The sequence below is a fragment of the Dermacentor variabilis genome, chromosome 10 (genome assembly GCF_050947875.1).
Source record: "Dermacentor variabilis isolate Ectoservices chromosome 10, ASM5094787v1, whole genome shotgun sequence".
Lineage (NCBI taxonomy): Eukaryota > Metazoa > Arthropoda > Arachnida > Ixodida > Ixodidae > Dermacentor > Dermacentor variabilis.
Genome location: NC_134577.1, coordinates 50,488,303 through 50,503,926, shown reverse-complemented (window position 1 = coordinate 50,503,926; position 15,624 = coordinate 50,488,303). Strand labels below are relative to the sequence as shown.

Sequence of the window (15,624 nt, the reverse complement as noted above, 5' to 3'; positions counted from 1 at the left end):
AGCGCTGTCCTGTGTGTTCCTGCCTTCTGTCTTCGTAATATTGCGCTTCCCCTACAAGATGTTCAACCGGCACCAACTCGCCCAAATGTCAATCCTTCTGCAGTATATAATCCTAAAACTGATTTTGTGAAGGCTTTAAGCATAAGCGGAAAGGGCTGTTTTGTACATCATGTGGATGACGGAAGATCACAACAGCGTCGTCGTGAGAAAGCATGTGACAGACGCGGACGAACAGACGCGCCACGCGGGATAGCGTGATCTATATAAGACTCGAAACGATGGCGACTGCGTTGACGCAAACGTAGCGTTTCGCCAGGCGGTGAATCGAACACGCAAATGAGTTCCGAACCTTGACGAAGGATATATTCGGGACGTAAAAGACTGTCGCGGTTCGAAGGAACATGGTTGCAAAGAAAAAGAAAGCCACAGAAAGGCGAAGGGAAACTGCCGCTACACACTGCCTCTTCACACTGTAATGCATGGGTATATGCGAACTAAAACCGTCGCGATAACACGAAGAACGCAAGCTAGCCGTTGTCGATTATTATTTTATTTATATATATTTTTGTACGGTCAATTACATTTTTTCCTCCTCTTTCATGTACCACCAACTTTATGTTAATTTAAGGCATCTTATGAACATAGTTTCTCGTTTCGCAAAGTGCGTTCCTCCGTGGTTCAATACAGCACTTCAGCTCATGTAGATTCTTCACTTTTAAGCTTTCGAAACTAACGCCTTCAGCTGTACCTAAAGAACCAAGTTTGCCGGCGGTTACAATCAATCTCTTACTAGCTCCCATTGTTCTGATGCTGCGCCATCGCGCAGCATGTGAACAACCCACAGCGATGCATGGGGGGGGGGGGGCAGTCACCAGTTGTGATAATGCCCTTATCGCGGGGCCGGGGTGATTGGTGGATCAGGTGCTCTTGGCAGAGTGCGTTGCATTGAAGGAGAGCTCGCGGAGAATCGCCTTATGAGATTTGGTCCGTTATCTTTCTTGCGTTTTCTTTTTTTCGTCGTGGCTGGATGGTGCCCCGTTGACACACACGGTTGTGTACATCCTTCCGCCCTTGGTTCTGCAGCGTAAGTTTGCGCGGTACCTGCGGTGGATCCCGCGCGCGGTTGAGTTGTGTGTGGGGGTTTAGCGTCTCCAGATTTTACGTGGGAAAACTCGGGAGAACTGCTCTTACGCGCTTTTATCTGGCTTGAATATGCCCGGACTCGTCGCCTGTCATGCTATTTAAATGACCAAGAATTAGCGATAACTGAGGAAGCGAAATACTTACGAGTTATAGTTTCGTCGAACCTAACTTGGAACGACCATATAAACTACATAACTGTAAAAGCTAGCCGCGTACTTAACTTTTTGAGAAGAAACTTGAGGAAAACATCGCGTGAACTCAAAAAGGTGTTATATTTTTCTAATTTTCGCCCTTGCTTGGAATATGCTGCTGTAGTATGGGATTCCGAGTGTATAACTCTTGATAATAAGCTAGAGGCTATCCGAAATAATGCTGTGTGGTTTGTAACTAACTCGTACCAGATTAACACTAGCATCACCACCGTCAAAGCATGCTCAATTGGGGCACGCTTGACATCCACGGTACCGTATCTAAGAGTTAACTATTAAGTCAATTTGACCGGAACTATTACGTGATCAACCGACGCGTTTTCCTAAGATCACCTGTCTGGTATCACAAATACATGACCATAACAGAAAAATACGCGAAATTTCTTGCCAAACAAAAGCATTTCAGTCGTCCTTTCTATCCCTGCAGCATTAAAGAACGGAACAAACTGCCTCGGGCTGTGGTGTCGACAAATGACAAGGATTTTGTGTGTGTGTGCTGAACGGTATATTTGTGGTAGCGGATAGCGCTTATCCTGACTTGCAGGAACTACGCAATTGGTGTTTTCACCTTGCAACCATTATTCGCGTTTTGTTTCCCTCTGTGGCATCCCGCCTACAGCAGTGGCTTCGGGAGATTTGTAGCATCATAATAAATAGATGGAATTTATCCGATGCTGAACGGATTCGAACCCACCTATCAGGGGTTCCTGAAGGGCAGCATCCCTACGCATTAGCGAGCTGTGCAACAAATACACTGGGTATGTGCCGGTTTTCAATGAACGGCTTTCACGCCAACGCTTTAGCGAGCTGCGCCATGAATACAATGGATATGTGCTGCTCTTCAGTGAACGTCTGGCCAACTTGGGTCGCTGAGTACGTGCCACTAAGAACAATTCTCAGCGTTCGAAGGCACCACGCTTCTACGCACTGGTGCGCCACGCATTTCGGAGGCCACGCGCAATCTTCGCGGCAGCAACGCCAGATGGCGCCCTGTGTTCTTAGGGACTCGTCCTATACTGAACTCGCCCCGACGATGGCAATACGTTGTGTCGATGTATTGATCCAGTGTTAACGCACTGCCGTCGATAGGCGTCGTAAGATGAGTCTGTCGCATTTTTTTTTCTTTTTTTTCTCTTCCGTAATTACGTCGATGGCAATAGGAGCGCTGGTAGCGCCACCTTGCGACGTTTTCCTTCAACAACATCGCTTGAGAAGAGTTGCTGTGTTAAGCCATTGTTCTCATAGAAACGAAAAAAAGAATCTTGACGCTCAGGATTCTTGCCGCGCACTGGTTTCGGCCCGAAGATAATCATTGTTAAATTTCTTGATTTTCACACTGGTCACAACTTATTTATGGCTCTAACGAGCTCAAGTACGTACATGTTCGAATTCGGAATAGTTACCATTCCTATGCTAAATACACAGTGTTGCCGTGTGGTATAACATTGCACTTATACTTTTACTGAGCACAAACCAAAATAAAGGTTTTTTTTTTTTTTTGCTTACGATGGCACCTTCAAGTAAAAAAAAAATGTCCAGGCTGTTTTTTTAAACAAATATATCGGCCTACATTTCGGCTTTAACTAACTGAATATTGCCCCCACGTAACGCTATAATTATTTACTCGAGATGGTCATATCTGACGTGCTAATATTCTCACGTGCACTTGGTGTAAGTGAACGAAGCAACATTATAGCATTTGGTGCTGTTCAGTCTCTTTTCTTTATTCTTCTTTTTTGCGTGACCTCATTCCAGCGCTGGGCACAGCCATCCAACAACAAATGAAGACATGGAATTAGCAAGAAACACAAACACTAAGGTTCACAGGCGTACACGAAGTATTAGCGGTGTCAATTCGATTACATTTCATTAAAATTCATCGGAATTACAAATAACGCTTAGAAACTTGTTTTGACCCTAGGCGTAGAAGGCCTGTATCGACAAATTATGCAGCAATGGCTAATAATACACCCTTAAAAATTTTTTCACCCTTTGGGGCTTAATATTGATCCACAACAGTAATCTTCATGTGCATTGCTTGTGCTTCCTTTCCTGAAAACTCAGCGCTCGCTACTTTCCTGTCGAGAATGCTGTGTTATACCAGAGTCCTTCCATGTTTTTTGGAAGGACCCTGGTTATACTGATAAGCGCATGCCGCTCGTGACCTGGAAGTGCCGTGAATAGACAACAAGAATTATTGTTTAACAGTTCTCAAAAAACTTTTTAAACGTCAAACACGAGTTTATTCAGAAAGTGTGTGCGTGTGTGGAGGGGGGGGGGAGAGAAAATTTTGTGAGTGTGATATCGTTGGGTATAGAATTCCAAATAACAGCGCTAGAAGATACTAGAAGCTGCCCCCCGCATATTTTGCAGGCAACTCTCATATTGCCAGCCGGCAAGATAAATATATTCTCAGGGGGCGCATTGTATTTTTTTTATTTGCTATGTATACATTAAGCTATAGTTACATTATAAGGCGAGGCTAACGCAGTAGCCTTTGATTTGAATCCGTTTTCTGTTTGATTTGAATCTGGTTTAAATCTGTTGGCTGCTGTCTGCCAATTTGGAAATGTGATTATTTGTATAGCTCGTCTCTGTAAAACAAGCGCAGCGGTTCTCATATGTTGGGTATGTGTTATCCCATAAGTCCTTGCAACAACGAAGGTGACTTCGCAGAAGTGCAAATTACATAGTGTGCAGAATATGTGTATCGAAACAATCAAGAGCCTTTAGAAGAGTGTGACATCCAAATGCAAAATTCAAACATGTAGATCTTGTTATTATGGGTTTGCCAATTTACATCGAAGTCAAATGTAATACCGGAGTACTTATTAGACGAAACCCGCTGCAGGTAGTAAATTCTTGGGATACAAACACAAATTGTTAACTACGACAATGAGTGTGAGATAGAGGAGTGAAATAAAGTGAGAAGACATGAATTCAGATAAACCACGCGTACTGCAGACAAGGCTCAACTATAGACGGGCACCCAAGTCTGTCGCCTTCAAATACCGTATCACCTTCAAATATTGCCTTCATATACCGTATGCCACATGTATGACGGAGTGTTAGAACTCATAGAGCTCTTTTTTATTGACCGCCATATGCAGTCTGGTGTACGTTCACTGTCTTTTGCCTCGCAAGCGTTTTTTGTGACTCACGTGCACGGGAGAGATTTTTTTCCCCTGTAGCTAGCCTCTCAAAGTACATTCGGGTCAAATATCGTTACAACGCATACATTGGGCCTGTACAAGCCTGTGTTCACAGATCATTTCGTCCAGAACGAGTGTTTGTCATGGGTTGAAGCCTTCACTGCGGTTTAATTTGCCAATTACATTTGCCCTTGCCTGTTCTTACGAAAGTATTGCGTGTTTATAACTTTATTTTTCTCTTAGTGAGCTCAGGCATACATAGGTTTTTACTCAACGCTTATACGCTCTCTGCAACACTCTTTACAGACATCGCTTCTGGGTAAGCGGTAGCTGTTCTAATCTCGAAATAATTGATTAAATTTTCCTTGGATAAGAAAGAAACGAACGAAAAAGAAGTCTTTCAAGGCACTTTACCTTGGACGTGGCTGCCTTGTCGAGGAGCCTCCAAAACTAGCCCGTCTAGCTGGTCTCCTCACCAGACTGTGTGGCGCTCGCCTTGGCTGAGAAGCGACGTCTCATAGCCGGCTTTAAAGAGTTCGCCTTCCCGCCAATTTGGAGCCTGTCCAAGACGCATCTTTTGCCCGGTTCCGCACCGACTTGTCTCTCTTACACGTGCTACTCGCTTCTTTGGACCTTTACCATCTTTCATTTTTCTTTTTCTTTTTCAAAGTCCTAGATCGTTCGACGGGTTTGTTCCCTCTTTGCTTTGAGTGCCTCGTCGGGGAGTTCTTGTTTTAGACTCCTGGTGCGCTCGTGCCTCCAGTCTGGTCGCCGTCTGGGTCTTCGGCGCGTCACTCAGCCGTCGGTATACCGCCTGTCTCGACTCTTGTCTGCTCGCATCGTACATTGACCGGGACGTGGGTTGTGACATGCCCAACGCGTCTTGCATCATGGTGTCGCTCAGTGGAAAACGAAAATCTGCATAACGTCTGTTAATATATATTTCGTTTCCTTTTTGTGTGTCCTAATTATCCCTCCAACGGACATTCGATACTTGTGACCGCAAGCACCCACGACGGATACAAGCGGCATCCGTCTTCCAATACTCGTGATTCGGCAAGTGGTCCGCCTGTAACATCAAGTTTAACGAATCACGGGACTCGCCTAAAGCACCGTTTTCAATATCTCGCTCTTCGAGGACGTCGTTTTCAGTCGTGCAACCCCGAGAACTCGCATTGGCAAACTGCAGCAGGAAAGCTTCCGGAGAAGTTGATTAAAGGGAAGCAAGGAACTACTGTGGAGACTTCCCTTAGACAGTGGCAGCGGAGGTGAAGATACGCAAGATGAGGCGTTTAACAGCGAATCACTGCAGAAGGTCTCATAGCCACAAATATATTCCGTACGTGCGTCTATCCTAATGAAGCCTTCGGTATGCGTTCATGTGGTCCGTAAAGGAGTGACACATCAAGACATGGTCCAACAAGAATTGATCCATCGAAGGATGGTCCGTCATGGAATAGTCCGTCAAGAAATCATCTACCATTCAGCGGTCCATCAAGGAATGGACCCTCAAGTCATGAACCATCAAAGGGTGGTCCATCACGGAATTATCCGAAGGAATCGCCCGCCATTGAATGGTCGAGCAGGGAAAGGGCCGTGAAGGAGTGACCTAACAAGGAATGCTGCGCGTCGTCGAATCTTCGCACCTGTACAGATAGCACTTAGTGAAGATTTGCCTCTTTTAATGAGCTGTGTACCTGTAATAGGCGCGTCATGTGTAACTCAAGAATCACCAGCGTGCGTTTATCAGCTTTCCACTAATGATAACGTTTAGCGTGACAGTAGAACAACCGCCTCACCAATGGCCAACCACGGGCGACGATTATGCGTTTGTGAATACAGGCGCTCTTTCATTTGTTTATGTTTTCTTCTTCCTTTCTTCAGTTTTTTTTTTTTTACCCTTTTGAGACTTTGTATCCCACAAAGATTCTGCGCAAAGCTTCAACAAGTCGCTTCACAACCTTCGCGCACTTTAATCGCCTTCAGTTACCCTGGCGCATTCGAATTTCCGCGAGGTGTCTCTAGATGGCCATCGGTGCGCCGGCATGCCTGCACCCTACTTCGCGCCGCTCCTTTGCACGTACGAGAGGAATAACAAACAAGCTGAAGAATAAGCTGGTGCTTTCAGCCATTCCCAGCCAGAAAGGAACTGAAACCAACGAGAAAGAAGAGATTCAGAACATGCTGAAACACCTACTGAACTCTGCGCATGCGCGTGCTTCTTTATGATTTCCAGACCCCGGCTGTCAAGTCTGCCGTACACGTGCCAGCCGCACTGGAGCCGCTCGTTGCAGCTCTTCTGTAACAGCTTACGAAGCTCGGACTTTTACGCGCCTTTCGTGCGGCCTTGAATGAGTGCTATATAGTCAACAGTTTATCCTTTTGATGCGTGTCGGTGTCCGACAGGTATGCGAGTTGCAAAGCATGTTTAGCGCCAGCGTACAAGGACGTAAGGGAGACGACACCACCCAGTACGCTAACTTCAACAACTCGATTTTCAGGAAACACCCACCTATTTGCCCCATGCACAGTGGCGCCACCTCATCCAAATTTTAGCCATCCAAAGGTTTACGAGGATCTATTCTTGCGCCAGTGGGCCGCCTGGAGAAGCTGCGAGCTGCTATAGCTCAGGCCGACCTCTCTGCCTTTCTTTCAATAAAATATATATATATATATATATATATATATCTCGACTCCGACACCAAATAGTCCTATCATCTATCCACGGTTATGTCGGTCGATTTCTTTGACGACGTGGGATCAATGTTGCTCCCGAACCGCCACGCGGGCGCTGTTTGTGCGAGCAAGGCACTCCTTTTGTGTTTTCCTGTACACTCAGACGTTCAGATAGCGAAACGGGGCGAATCGTGCTTACACGTGAGACCCTGAGAGAGGCTTCCAAAAAAAGAAAAAGAATAGAAAAGGTTTTGTTGCGCCACAAACGATCTCCTGTGTGCGTTCCCACTCGAAAAGGGGGCAGCATGCACTGCCCGCAACCTTTGTTTGCGCTCATTGCAGCCGCTGTATTTTTTTTTTTTGTGTGTGTGTGTATGTTTCTATGTTGGTGTTGCGAGCTCGCGTGTATCTTTGACACTGCACCGCGACTGGGCACCCTCCATTCGTGGGACAGCCCGGTGTCGAACTCTCGATTGCGCTTCATTCCTTGTGTCACCCTAACCTCTTCACCTTCGCCTCTCTCTACCTAGCGATCCCTGTATCTCCGTTATCCCCCTCTCCCTCTCCCCGCTTTCATATCAAAAGAAACACCGAGACCTCGACCTTCGAAGGTATAATCTCCTATAGTGCTCCCCGAGCCCTTAGATTGGCCGCGTCGGCTTGGTGGTTATGTGATCGAGTTTTTGCTACCGCTTCGCGATAATGTGGCAGTGAAGTGAGAGCAAACGACGCCGTCACGTGGAGAAGCGCGCGGTGGATGGAAAGGTACAGCTGGACGATCGCGTTCCCGATCGGTGGTCGCCTGGTCGGGAAGCCTTCGCACTTCTGAAAAAGGCAAGCGCGCGTGACCCGTGCCGATATCGCACGCGCCGGCAAATCTCGGGGGCCATGGTCAACGGCACAACGGAGCCTATACACAAAGCATATCACCGGTCATCACATGCTTTGCGGTGAGCAAAGCAGGCTTATCCACGAGTTCGGAAAGGGAGTGGCTGCTCAGAGTTGGGGATATTTTTTTTTTAATTTTACTAAAGCATTTGACAAAGTACCTCACCAGCGCTTACTGCTAAAGCTATCCAAACTGAACGTGCACCCCGACATCCTAAAATGGATCGCACAGTTCCTTACTAATCGTTCTCAGTCAGTCCAACATCCATAACCACTCCTCCAGAACGGCGGGCGTTCCCCAAGGATGTGTTCTCTGCCCGCTACCCTTTCTAATCTACGTGAACGACACTGCATTACAGGTGTCTTAACAAATCCGAATGCTCGCAGATGACTGCGATATGTACCGAACAATCCACAACAGTACTGACCAACAGCAGCTACAGCTCGACCTTAACAACGTACAAGATTGGCGTAACAACTGGCTTATGACCCCTGACCCTACTAAACGTAAAACAATTACTTTCTCTCGCCGCCAGAACCCCTTAGCTATTCCTTACTGTATTACTAAAGCAGCTCTTGAATCAGGCGAGTCATTTAAATATATAGGCGTCACCCTCTCCAAATATCTAAACTTGCTAGCACATATTACAAACATCGTATCCGCTGATAACAAAACACTGGGGCTTTTTGAAGTGACATCTTCGACACGCACCAGAACACCGTTAAACTGCTTGCCTACACAGCACTCGCTCGTCCCAAACTTGAATATGGATCGGCCATCATGGAGCCCGCACTGATCATATCTAATAACAATACTTCTGTTCAAAACCATGTAGTCGGATTCATTCATTCCTCATACTCGCGTACGATGTCAGCGTTTCATCTTATGAAGCACAACCCGATCTACACACGCTGACCTCTCGTCGCCGAATCGCCAGCTTCTGTCCCTTCCATAAGTTGTTATCGAAGTCAATTTCTCCGCGCACCACCTGCACACTTTTTACGCTGCACTGGACACATTTGACACGTCACCCGACCGCGCTGCCATTCCGTCACATTTTCTCCCTCTTTGTTTCTTCGAACAGCTACGGAATAGAACGGTCTACCCCGTCACATCGCGGAAATCACCTGCGCGAATGCGCGTTTGCAGATGCCGGGGACATTAATTACCTACCGTGACGAAAATCTGTACATGGCGTATTTATGTGTATTCATGCAAGTTTATATTTAAATTTTTTCTACGCATTTGCGTGTCCTTTCTATTGGCATACATATGCAAACCCCGCCCCTTATGTGATATCCCTCCTGTCAGGGTTCTTTAAGGGAAAAAAAAACAAGGAGAAGAAGACATGTCCGGCGCGGGCAGTGCAATCGTTGATTGCGTTGTGTAATTACGTTGATTATTCAATTGAACGTTTCGATTTCTCGTAGTAGTAATGGCCAACTCATTGAGTAATTCAGATCAATGGTGAGAATTCTGCCATAGGCAATCTTCAAAAAATTCGGTGTATCTAGAAAAAGACACACACACACGCACACAGGAGCGCAAACCACAAGGCAAGTCGTGCAGCGCTGCTGTGTTCTGCCATCCGCGAGAAGGTGCTCCATGCACACTGGGATGGTATTCTATATTGACCGATTTAGTTCGTTATTATTTCTTTGCTTTTAAAATTGCATTTTTTAATATTTGGGTTTTACGTGCCAAAACCACTTTCTGATTATGAGGCACGCCGTAGTGGAGGACTCCGGAAATTTTGACCACCTGGGGTTCTTTAACGTGCACCTAAATCTAAGCACACGGGTGTTTTCGCATTTCGCCCCCATCGAAATGCGGCCGCCGTGGCCGGGATTCGATCCCGCGACCTCGTGCTCAGCAGCCCAACACCATAGCCACTGAGCAACCACGGCGGGTGTTTTAAAATTGCATTTAACCATTGACTCGCAAGTCGCGGGGCTTTTGTCGCTGAGATCGACCACTCGGCATGATACCCGCCGTGGTTGCTCAGTGGCTATAATGTTGAACTGCTGAGCACGAGGTCGCGGGATCGAATCCCGCCAACGGCGGCCGCATTTCGATGGGGGCGAAATGCGAAAACACCCGTGTGCTTAGATTTAGGTGCACGTTAAAGAACGTCAGGTGGTCGAAATTTCCGGAGTCCCCCACTACGGCGTGCCTCATAATCAGAAAGTGGTTTTGGCGCGTAAAACCGCATAATTAAAATTATTATTATTACTCGGCGTGGTGAATGTTCAGAAGAATGGAAGATGAAATGGATAGTTGCAGATTGTTGTGCATGCTTGCACTAACACGGGAAAGCAAAGGCACCAGACTTGGCATTCGCAATTCCGGATTTCAAAAGGGCACTTCCTTTCTTGCTCAACACGTGCAACGCCTACACACTTAAAGGGCGGCCAGCGATAAGTCGCGTGTTTGGACTACGTAATATCATGGCCATCGTCACAGGCACGAGTGACCGCCTGACGAGGCAATGCGAGTCCCGCTGTTTGTAGACAAGCAATATCCACCGTCGCGCGAAAGTGCATGTAGAGAGAGGCGGGTACACCCATGATGTTTGTTTTGCCGCTCCCCGCTCCTTCCTTCCTTCGCCGTGACGTCACATAGACGGAGACCCCCCCCCCCCCCCCCCCCCGCAGCCGATTCTTTATCACGAGTCTTGACCCTCTCCAGCGCAGTCCTCCACCCTACTTACCCCCGCCCCCTTCCCCTCTCATACGGTTGCTTTCCCCCTAACGTGGCGTGATCGTGTTTAGGGCGACGCTAAACCCCTTGTGCTGTTCGGCGACGGGAGTGGTTTTATCGGGCTCGTGCCAGGAAGCTTCCGACTCGATAAGGGCGACCTTTGGTGCTCTAAGGTCAAGTCACTGCCCTAGTTGACATTGCGATGTTGTGTACAAGCACTAACAGCGTCTGGAACAGAATGCGTCGTGGTCGGACAACAAGGGAAGGGGGGCTGTCCTGGTGGGAGGCAGTGCTTTAGGTGGATTCAAAAGGAATTTGAGTATCGGTTACTCCTGAGATATAGTTGATCATTCTACTGGCTGTTAACCTATACGGAAGGACATCAAACAAATAGGCAAGGCCTATAGCTCCCACACTGTGCTTTAGTTTGGTAAACAATAGCCGCTACTCTTTGTTCATTTCTATTTATTCGCAAAACTCTCCACGCTTTTCCCAATTCAACAACTACATCAGATCCGCTAGAACAACATCCTCCAGATGCTATCATGCGTTGGATATTGGCCTTACTTAGACTGCATACTAGAAGCAAAGGTACGCCTTTCATGAACACAGTTACTTTGGCAACTATATTGAGCACTGGAAGAAGCATTACCTACTCATATCCAATCTTTATCATCTGTCGGAATTCCTTTCATATATTGTGGACAACTGATTTTGCATAGTATCTTGCACTTCCAACTCATCTGCTAGCCGTTTGGTGCGCCAGTATGTTAAATAAATAAATAAATAAATAAATAAATAAATAAATAAATTTCGGCCTTGAGTTTAATTATACCGGAATTGCGCTTCTCAGCAATAATTAAGTTGCACCTATAGGAACTTTACAAAACTTCACAATAGTGGCGCCCATGCTGAACGGGAGACAAATGCAGCTGCGTGGATTGCTCATCATCTGTTAAATCCGGTGATCAGGAGAACACAGTCAGCGAGTGCTGAGGAACTGCGCAAGCGCACTAAGCGTCACTCTTCGAATAACAGGATTAACGAACGATTTTCCAAAGGGGAACACAGAAGTGTTGTTTACTGTTCTAAAACATTGAGCATTTGCACTGTTGTCTTTAGCGATACAAAACAGAAATTATGGCACGACTACTCTAAGGAAGCCACAGCTTCGTCCATCATTTATCATTACAACCCTTGAGAGCAGAATTACAAAACAGATTTTGATGAAGTTGTAGCGCCTTCAGGTTGCCTAAGCCATAATACGCCCGGGCATAGCACTTTTCGCAGCTGTAACCTTTTACTGAACGAATGTTTTTATGAAGCATTATATTGATATAGCTGGTACCCTGGCTTCGGAGGCATCCGTGTCACAGGCGTCAGAACTAAGCACATTCGGTGTCGGAGACCCGGAGGGCCGGACATCGGCCTGGACCATAAGGCTGAGGTGAGCGTGAGGTACACTGAAAGGACCTCAACCTTGATTTCGTGTTACCTTGTGAAACGTGATATGAGGGGAGGCCGGGCTTTGCGAGGCTTTTAGCGCACCTTTGTTTCTCGAATACCAGTCCAGGACAAGATAAAAATAAAGAACCATGCTTCTGAGAGATAAAATACTCGCATTGGCCAGTAAGAGGGACTTCACCTGTCCCAATAGTTGTTTCTTTCATGTCAACTGTCACTTACACAAAAGCAGATGGAGAATAATATTACTGTTGTCTGTCATGCGAATTTCGAAGCTATAGAAGTTGGGACTACCTGCAGTTCACCTACACTCCATTTTACCCCCGAAGTGTAGCATTTTGTGGCAAAATCGCAATGTTTCTGAGTAAGCGCGCTCTTGGTGCCGACATATATTCTCCGTGCTATCCATGATGTCACAGACGTAGTATACGGCTGTCTGGCGGCTGACCGGACCCACAGACATGACGTGGCGACTTGATGGGCCAATTGCATGACGTGCGTCCACGCTAGGGTTTCAATGGGGCTTGAGACGCGGGCCGACTTCGGAGGCAGTGCAACGGCACAGCACCCACACGCCTCGCAGCATTAACCGATAGATCGATCTAACCAACATATAAGTCCCTCATCAGCACACGTCGGCAAGTCTACCGAGAAGCTGTCGCTAGACTTTGACAATCATGCGATGGTTTCTGCACAATTTCAACACGTTAGCCTTTATAACCCGTTCCTCTGTTTCGTGAAGGCGTCGTCCGCAGAGGAAGGGAGAAAGCAGTGCATACTAAAGCCCCTTAAACTACATAAAGTAGCGATACTCTCCTCCTACGCCTTCACTCCTGCTCGTTTCTCCTCTTTTTCACGCTCCCTCCTCCACTGTGGCGCCGCCTACACTGCTCGAGCGTAGCAACAGCGCCAACATGCGCTGCTCGCCACTCGGCAGACGCTTCTCGAGCGAAAATGGCGCTGAATCACGGCGCAAGGGCCCACGTGATGCTATTATAGGCCAATAGCGACGCGGCGTCGGCCTCGGCCAGAGCGCGCGAGGAGGAGGCGGCATTCTTCAAAGCGTGGCACTACTTTACGAAGTTTGATGGGCTTTAGTGCATACCGTGGCAGCGCGCCAGTATTAAGATGCTTCCACCAATCGTAGATAAGAATCCGATCACGTGACGCAAAGCTCGGTTTCCTCCACAACGCAGCGGTTGGTGTTGCTCTACGTGTACCGCTAGTTTTTCTAGTGGTTATACCTCTTTATTCTATGGTTACACGCAGTCACGGGTGGCAGAACCGCTCCGATTGCGCCCGCAGTATCGCAGAAGCTCTGCCGCGGCGCGCTCACGCTTTGCCGTTCACTTCGTGAGTCGGTAGCGGCGGGGACGTTTGCGTCGCGTCGCAGTAATCAGGTGGTGTTTACAGGAGCTCGCTCGGCGCGCTGCTTTGTGCTCGGCTGCGCAAGTGCGTGCTTAGGATGCCGGCGAGCACTCTAGCATCGGAAAGGAGCGTAGTAGTTTAAACCAGGTCCCCCTACAACGTCATTTACACTGAATCGTCGTGGAGGTTGCAGGACCCCCCAAGCGGTTCAGCGAGCTCCAGATCGGTAGCGAAAATGCCTAGCGCGCACCGCAGCTGACGCCCGAACATTCGCGTTGCACGCTAATCGTGTGAGTTTCCTAATACTTCAATTGTACGCAATTGGTTTGGTGTACAATTTTGGACACAGTTGTTTCGTCGATCGATATAAAATGGCGGCCCAGGTTTCACTTTTTGGATGTAATCTGCTCTCCAGATAATACTAATTTATACCTTGGTCTATGTTGATATGAAAGAGAGAGAAAACAAGATATGAAAGGCAGAGAGATTAACCAGCTTAAATGTACGGACGGGTACGCTGCTTTGGGGAGAAGAGGACAGGGCGGGCAAGATGAGGAGGAAAGAGTCTGTCCACACAAGCACGAGCAACCCACCTGCCGACTAGATTTTTATTCAATCCCAATGTCTTTTAATATAACCTGCCGCGGTAATAGTATGGCGCTGTGCTGCTTTACGACGCCCGAGGTCGTGTGGCTGCGAACCCGGCAGTGGCCGCCGCCTTGCGAAGGAGCCCCCTCCCCCAAAAAAAAAAAAAAGAAAGAAAAGATTGTTCTTGTACCTATTGGAATTAGGTACATGTTAAGGAATCCCAGGCGGTCAAAATTAATCCGGAGTAAGACCCCAGATCTACTTGTAATTAAAATTTTAAACAGACACTAGCGCTTTTAGAACAACTCGGGCTGACGTCGGCCGCTCAAGTGGCTGTAGAAATGGCGTTATGTGAGCACTTAGCCCTTTGAAACGATCCTTCGAAACGAAGGTCGCTTTTAAAAAAAAACAATTATGCAGATCCAACGCGCATATTGGGATATATGTGAAGCGAAGCTTTTGTGAAGAGGTTAATCAAATGCTGTGCATTCGCCCACTTCATTCTTGCACTTTAAAGAAAAACTGGCGCGCGCGGACGTGCTCTCTCGTGAGCACGTGCTCTGACGAACCCGTCTACGCAATGTGACGCAAGCGGCGATCATGGCAAAGAGTCGGTTGGCATTGGCGCGAGGAAGTATACGTGCGGTTGCGTCGAACTGCTGTGCTGGGGGACCGTGGTTCGATCCCACCATTGAGCACGTGTCTCAACTTTTTTTTTTTTTCAAGTGTAAGCTATTTGGCAAGGCAGCCTCAGCACCCAGCAGCTACGTTTAGGAAAGTCCCGGGGGGTTCGCATGAGAAAACTTTGCTTTAAAACTTCCTGATGCATTTGAATGTAATCTCTCGCTAAGCGCCCGCGTATGGCCGGATAGCGAGTCGCGCGTTCCACGAAGTATTCACCCTTTTCGCGGAGGATCAGTTTGTTCTTGAGAAACGAGATGGCGCTTCAGGCGGCGCGCCGCACGCGGCCTCAGCTACAGCGCACGAATACGAAAACATTACCGTTTCTACCTTGCTTCTGTGCGATCAGCTGTTGGAAATTCAAGTGAGTTTTCCCTAGCGCACTGTGCTCTAGTCGTGCAGAAAATTTCGGAGCGGTGGATTGAAGACGTGTGCAGTGGTTGGATGCGAAATTAGTGATTCGCGTATTAAGGAATGGAACGAATCTATGTGACCAAGCTCACGTACCGCTGCTACATAAGGACAGCCTGTGTTGCCGGCCCTTCACGATGCCCAACTTTCCCCTAAAGTAAAGGGCTTCACTCATTCGCCAGCGTTGTATCGCTAACCTCCGAAGAAAGGACTTCAACTTCAACCGGAACATAGGCAAGAGTGAATACATCTCGTTAAACAATTAAAAAGGGAGTATAACGCCGCTTCCTGTCATAGTAGGTTTCGCGTACGTTATCTACACACATCTACCACAACTGGCACG

At 47.5% G+C, this 15,624-nt stretch overlaps 1 protein-coding gene across 2 annotated transcripts in view; it reads right to left on the bottom strand.

Moving 5' to 3' along the window:
- LOC142560520 (uncharacterized) overlaps positions 1-15,624 on the bottom strand; it is a 62,475-nt gene that overhangs the window by 16,804 nt on the left and 30,047 nt on the right. Inside the window, exon 1 of one of the 2 annotated variants that reach the window (XM_075672691.1) lies at positions 4,919-4,979. The exons of the other annotated variant lie outside the window; for it this stretch is intronic. The gene's annotated coding sequence lies outside the window, so the exon portion shown is untranslated. Of the gene's footprint in view, positions 1-4,918; positions 4,980-15,624 lie in introns of those variants that run through there. 2 annotated transcript variants of the gene reach the window in all.